General features: G+C 43.6%; 1 pseudogene; it reads left to right on the top strand.

Moving 5' to 3' along the window:
• The first annotated feature begins 431 nt into the window (after positions 1-431).
• On the top strand, positions 432-6438 carry LOC133903175 (uncharacterized; annotated as a pseudogene).
• The last annotated feature ends 212 nt before the right edge of the window (positions 6439-6650 follow it).

The raw sequence follows: 6650 nt of genomic DNA, 5'->3' as shown, positions 1-6650 counted from the left end.
TATATATATATATATATATAAAAAAAAGAAGAAACAAAAGAGACTTGTGATCAGCATGCCAAAAGGGGCTTGAGCAGCACTTTGGTTGGTGCGAGTTGTTTCCACTTCTTCCATATTGTTCCTTTCTTTTGCATCTTTTTCTTTCTCTTTAGCAACTTAGACTTGTGTTATTTCTCTTTTGGATTATTATTCGGTTTTGCATCACTACATTTCAGCGCACTACTTGTACATTTTATCCCCACCAAGCTCCACTAAAAAGCACCGTGAGCTGTTGCACCGTAGTCTCTGGTACAATCACTCTTCCACTACAGATTGCAGCCTCGGTTCTTGCCCTTTCCAGGAAGAGAAAGAACTTGTTCAGCAAGTGGTGAGGGAGTGATTCCACATATATTCCACATATATATTGTCCTATTTTTCCCCCCTCTACTAATATGGCAGGACGTGGAGATGGTGCCGCTGTTTCGGTGGAGGAATTCCAGGAGCTGCGTACACAAATGAATGATTTGATGCAACAACTCCAAACTCTACAATTGAACATGCCACGTGGCGAACCGCCACCAAATGAGGATGATGACATTGAGGAGGATGATGAGGCAGGGCGTCGTCCCGCTGGCCGTGGACGTGGCGGGCGTGGTCTTGGTTTTCCTAATTTTGGTCGTGCTCGGCGCATTCCTATTGGAGGTGGAGGAGATTATGATGGTGGTGATGATATGTTGTCCGACATGGATGATCATCGGCATGATGACCATCATGGTTATCGTGACCGCCGTCGTCGTCGTGATGATGATGGTTTAAGCAACGTGAAAGTGTCTATTCCAAAATTTAACGGAAAGGAAAATGCTGATGATTATTTTGAGTGGGAGACCAAGGTTGATCAGATCTTTGATTTATATACTTATCCTCCTGTCAAGAAAGCAAAGCTTGCTGCAATTGAGTTCACAGGTTATGCAATCACTTGGTGGAATCAAGTATGTGCTGATTTCCGCCGTGTTGGCCATGATCGTATTACTTGGGATGACATGAAACGAGAAATGAGGCGCCAATTTGTTCCTACACATTATTCTCGTGAGCTACATTTGAGGCTGAAAAGGCTTGTTCAAGGTCATCGTAGTGTGGATGAATATTTTCAGGAAATGGAAATGTGTCTACTTCGTACCGGTATCACTGAAGATGAGGAATCAACGATGGCTCGATTTCTGGTTGGTCTTAATAAACCAATCGCAGACAAGGTGGATATGACTAATTACAACACTATGAATGAATTGCTACATTTTGCAAAAAGAGCAGAAAGGCAGCTCGCTGAATCTTATAAGCACCGTGCTTCATTTTCCGCTCCTAATAGTTCTACTCCATGGCGCCATTCACAGTAGCACGGGTCAGAGGTGCACACACCTTCATCTCGTGCAACTTCTCGTTCAAATTCAACGTCTACCAAACATTTTGATTCAAGAGGCAAAGCTGTAAATTCCAATCAGTCCAGCTCCTCTGTTACAGCAACCCAACGGAAGACAAGCAAGATTGAGTGTTTTAAGTGTGGTGGTCATGGACATAAGCAAGCTGAATGTCCCAATAGACGCACTATTATTGCACTTGCAGACGGTTCTTATGATTCTCAAAGTGAAGAGGAGGATGAGCCTATTACCCAAGCACTAGCAGACCTTTCTCTTGACACTTGTGAGTATTCAGCAGAGGATGGTACTTTTGAGCTAGGTCTGAATTGTTTAGCCATTCAATCTCTTCCAGATTTTGCTCAAGATGACTTATCCCAAGATGATGTTCTTCAGCATCCAGCCGAGATTACTTGTGCTGATTTTGATAAGTTGCTTGCTGATTTTCCTGATTTGGCGCCTTCTACTCTGAATACACCAGCTCCTTCTTTGGTGGTTCGGCGGGTTCTGTCAACACAATTTGTTGCTGCTGAGCAAGGCCAGCACCACAATTTGTTTCAATCACGATGCAAAGTGAAAGGACAGGTGTGCCGCTTCATCATTGATGGTGGGAGCTGCAACAATATTGTTAGTGCTTTGCTTGTTGAGAAGCTTGGTTTGCAGACACGTCGCCATCCACATCCGTACCATATGCAATGGCTGAATAATTCTGGGACAGTGAAGGTTTCAGCTATGGTCCGCTTGTCATTCTCCATTGGTGACTATCATGGAGAGGTTGATTGTGATATTGTACCCATGCAAGCATGCCATTTACTGCTGGGTCGTCCATGGCAATTTGATGTGGATTCGGTGCACTTTGGACGGTCTAACAAATATACTTTCATTCACAAAGACAAGAAGGTGGTTCTTGTTCCATTATCTCCAGAAGAGATCTATGCTTCAGATGTGGCTCGCATGAAAAGAGAAGAATCTGAGAAAAGAAAATTGAGTGAGGCCCCCAACACTAGTAAGGGAGAGACTCCTAACCCATCCAGCCACATAAAGCCTCATTCCACTTCAAAACAGCTACGCCAAAATGAATGCTTATTTGTGAGCAGGAGTGATTTGAGAGAAGTGAAGAACACCACAGCCCCATTCTTTGTGCTCTTGCACAAGGAGGTCCTACTTTCAACTACCGATTTACATTCATCGCTGCCTAGTGTTGTTCTTGATCTCTTACAGGACTTCGAAGATGTTTTTCCCGATGAGGTGCCAGCTGGACTTCCTCCACTCCGCGTAATTGAGCATCCAATTAATTTAGTACCAAATGCTTCTCTTCCAAATCGTCCAGCCTACCGCACCAATCCCGAAGAGACAAAGGAAATTCAGCGACAGGTAAAAGAGCTTTTGGACAAAGGGTATGTTCGTGAATCTTTATCACCATGTGCTGTTCCCGTTCTTTTAGTCCCGAAGAAAGATGGCTCTTGGCGCATGTGTGTTGATTGTCGTGCTATCAATGCTATAACTGTTAGATATTGCCATCCCATTCCACGGCTTGATGACATGTTAAATGAATTGAGTGGCTCAACTATTTTCACCAAGATTGATTTACGCAGCGGCTATCACCAAATTCGCATGAAAATTGGTGATGAATGGAAGACAGCATTTAAGACCAAATTTGGCTTATATGAATGGCTTGTGATGCCCTTTGGTTTGACGAATGCTCCTTCAACTTTTATGCGTTTAATGAATCACGTTTTAAGAGCTTTCATTGGCAAATTCGTGGTTGTCTATTTTGATGATATCTTGATCTATAGTAAATCATTTGATGAGCATCTTGATCATATCCGTGCAGTCCTTGCTGTTTTGAGAGTCGAGAAATTGTATGGAAATATTTCTAAGTGCACCTTTTGCACAGATCGTGTTGTTTTCCTTGGTTTTGTTGTGACTGCAGATGGCATCCAGGTTGATGAAGAGAAGATTAAAGCGATAAAGGATTGGCCTACTCCTAAAAATGTGAGCCAAGTTCGAAGTTTCCATGGTCTTGCAGGTTTCTACCGGCGCTTTGTCAAAGATTTCAGTGCAATCGCTGCACCCCTTAACAATTTGACAAAGAAGGATGTTCCATTCAAGTGGGGAGATGAACAGGACCAAGCCTTCGAAGAGTTGAAAAGAAAGCTTTGTGAAGCACCGCTGCTACAACTACCAGACTTTGGTAAGACCTTTGAGATCGAATGTGATGCAAGTGGTATTGGCATTGGAGGTGTGCTACTTCAGGAACGTAAACCTGTTGCCTACTTTTCTGAAAAGTTAAATGGTCCACATCTGAATTACTCTGTCTATGACAAAGAGCTTTATGCCTTAGTTCGAGTTTTGGCAGTTTGGCAACATTATTTGTTACCTAAAGAATTTTTCATCCACTCTGATCATGAAGCTTTAAAATATCTCAAAAGCCAAGGCAAGCTGAACCGTCGACATGCTAAATGGATTGAGTTCATTGAAACATTTCCCTATGTTGTAAAACATAAGCGTGGGAAAGATAACATTGTTGCTGATGCTTTATCACGGAGATGTGGCTTGGTTACACAATTAGATACAAACGTTTGGAATCCATTAAAACACTTTATGCTGATGACTTTGATTTTAAAGAACCTTTCTCTCATTGCATTGCTGGAAAAGGCTGGGACAAGTATTATGTGCATGATGGTTTCTTATTTCAGACTAACAAACTATGTATTCCAGCCTGTTCGATTCGTCAAGTTCTTTTGCAGGAAGCACATGCTGGTGGCTTAGCTGGTCATTTTGGCATCAAAAAGACATTGGACATGCTCTCTGATCATTTCTTTTGGCCACATATGCGACGTGATGTCCAGCGACATGTTGAGCGCTGCATAATCTGCTTGAAAGCTAAGTCCCGCCTTAATCCCCATGGTCTTTATACTCCATTACCAATCCCAACTGTACCTTGGGAAGATATATCCATGGATTTTATTCTGGGGTTACCTAGGTCTCAGAGGGGGAGGGATTCTATCTTTGTTGTTGTTGATCGCTTCTCTAAAATGGCACATTTTATTCCATGTCATAAGAGCGATGATGCTTCACACGTTGCTGATTTGTTTTTCAGGGAGATTGTTCGTCTACATGGAGTGCCAAAGACTATTGTTTCAGACCGAGATACAAAATTTCTAAGCTATTTTTGGAAGACCTTATGGGCTAAACTTGGCACGAAGTTGTTATTTTCCACCACTTGTCATCCACAAACGGATGGGCAAACTGAAGTTGTCAACCGTACCCTATCCACCATGCTGCGTGCCGTGCTGAAAAAGAATTTGAAGCTGTGGGAAGACTGCCTTCCACATGTTGAATTTGCTTATAACCGGGCAGTCCATTCCACAACAAATTTTTGTCCATTTGAAATTGTTTATGGTTTTAAGCCGCATACTCCCATGGATCTTTTGCCTTTACCATTACAGGAACAAGTTAACTTGGATGCAGCAAAGAGATCGGATTTTCTCAAGAAGCTACATGATGAGACGAGAAGGAATATCGAGAAGAAATCAGCACAATATGCAAAGCAAGCGAACAAAGGTAAGAAGAAGGTTACATTCCAGCCCGGAGACCTCGTGTGGTTGCATCTACGCAAGGATCAATTTCCCCAACAGCGCAAGAGTAAGTTATCTCCTAGGGGTGATGGTCCGTTCAAGGTTTTACACAAGATAAATGATAATGCTTACAAAATTGAGCTGCCACCTGAATATTCGAATGTGAGTACAACATTCAATGTCAAAGACTTGCTTCCATTTGTTGGTGAGCCTGAGTCGAGGACGACTCCTTCTCAAGAGGGGGAGGCTAATGAGGACATTCCTAGCATTCATTCATCTCCAAATGAAACTACATTTGATATAGCTGGTCCGATTACAAGGAGTAGAGCAAAACAATTGGAGAAGGAAATTCATTCTCAGGTGAACGCTAACCTTATGCTTAATAATCAGATTATGTTGAATGGGCCTATGCTTTTGAGTACTTGTTTCAATGTTCTTAGGAATGATGGAGTGCACGAACAAGCGTGGGATGATGATGGGTTCTGCCCGCCAAATATAAGCAAGGAACCTGGACGTGCAAGAGAGAGAGAAAAGAACATTTAGCTACGATGAATAACAGTCGTTGGAGTGCAAGCAAATATTTCGGAAGATAGGAATGCATGCAGCCAGCAACCGGGTTGCTATCCACACACGTTCCAGCATGCATGCAGAAGAATGCCAACCATCCATGCGTCCCACTAGGCCTGGCTATTAATAAAAGTAGTGTTACAACTTTCCACTACATGTTCTCATTTATTTCTTCCAAACTGAAACTCCACTAGTATTATATATCCCTGTAATGGGTGACGTGAACAGTAACTGGAGGATTGCAAATTCAGAAATACAAACTCTTTGAGTTCTTGTTCTAGCGTGAGTCTTGAGAGGCTTGCAAACTTGTTCTTTCGATTCCTGAGGGAGTTGTAGAACGCCGAACTGCGGTTCACCCAGTTTGTGCCTTCACATCTATACGGCGTGATTGCGTGGGCTGTTTCGTCGGTACGTGGAAGGGTGATTGTCTCGGTAGTTCATCGCGTGGACAGTCTCGCGGTGCATTGCCTCTTCACCAGGTCACGCAGCGACAAGTTATCAAGTTCGCGGATCCTTCGAGAAGATCGGGACACATCTACTCGTCACACGTGATCCATGGACGTGTGCACATCAATTCTGCCGAGGCTGCTGCTGCCAATTGTCGTTGCCCTAGGCCTGTGCTTGGTCCTGCTGCCTCTTAGGACACTTGTGGGCAAGGTGCCTGAAGTTGCGACAACTGAAACATGGGCCAATATTGCCCGAACCTTGACCGGTGCGATTCTACTGCTGGGGCCGGTTGTTGTTGGGTTGCTGTTGCTGAAAGTTGGGGCGAGACTACTGCTGCGCTTGCAGCATTGGTGACTTATATGACCCTGCAACCTGATTAGGCATCTTCTGTGGTGGCCTCTGTTGTTGATGCTACCCTCCATGATGGAACATTGGACCTGTGGCAGGAGGGTTGAAGCTGGGACAGGTGTTGCTACCAGAAGACTGACCTTGCAGACTATGCTTGCATTCTTCTCCCAGATTCTGGGGCTTTTTCTCCATGATGAAAGCTCTATCCACCAGCTTCTGGAAACTGGGGTACTCATTGGATGAGAGGGCATATTGTAAGCTAGTGTTGAGACCCTACAGGAAACAATCTTGTTTCTTTTCATCAGTATCCATATCATTG

Source organism: Phragmites australis, chromosome 21, assembly GCF_958298935.1.
Source record: "Phragmites australis chromosome 21, lpPhrAust1.1, whole genome shotgun sequence".
Classification (NCBI taxonomy): Eukaryota; Viridiplantae; Streptophyta; class Magnoliopsida; order Poales; family Poaceae; genus Phragmites; species Phragmites australis.
This window is presented reverse-complemented; position numbering and strand designations above follow the sequence as displayed.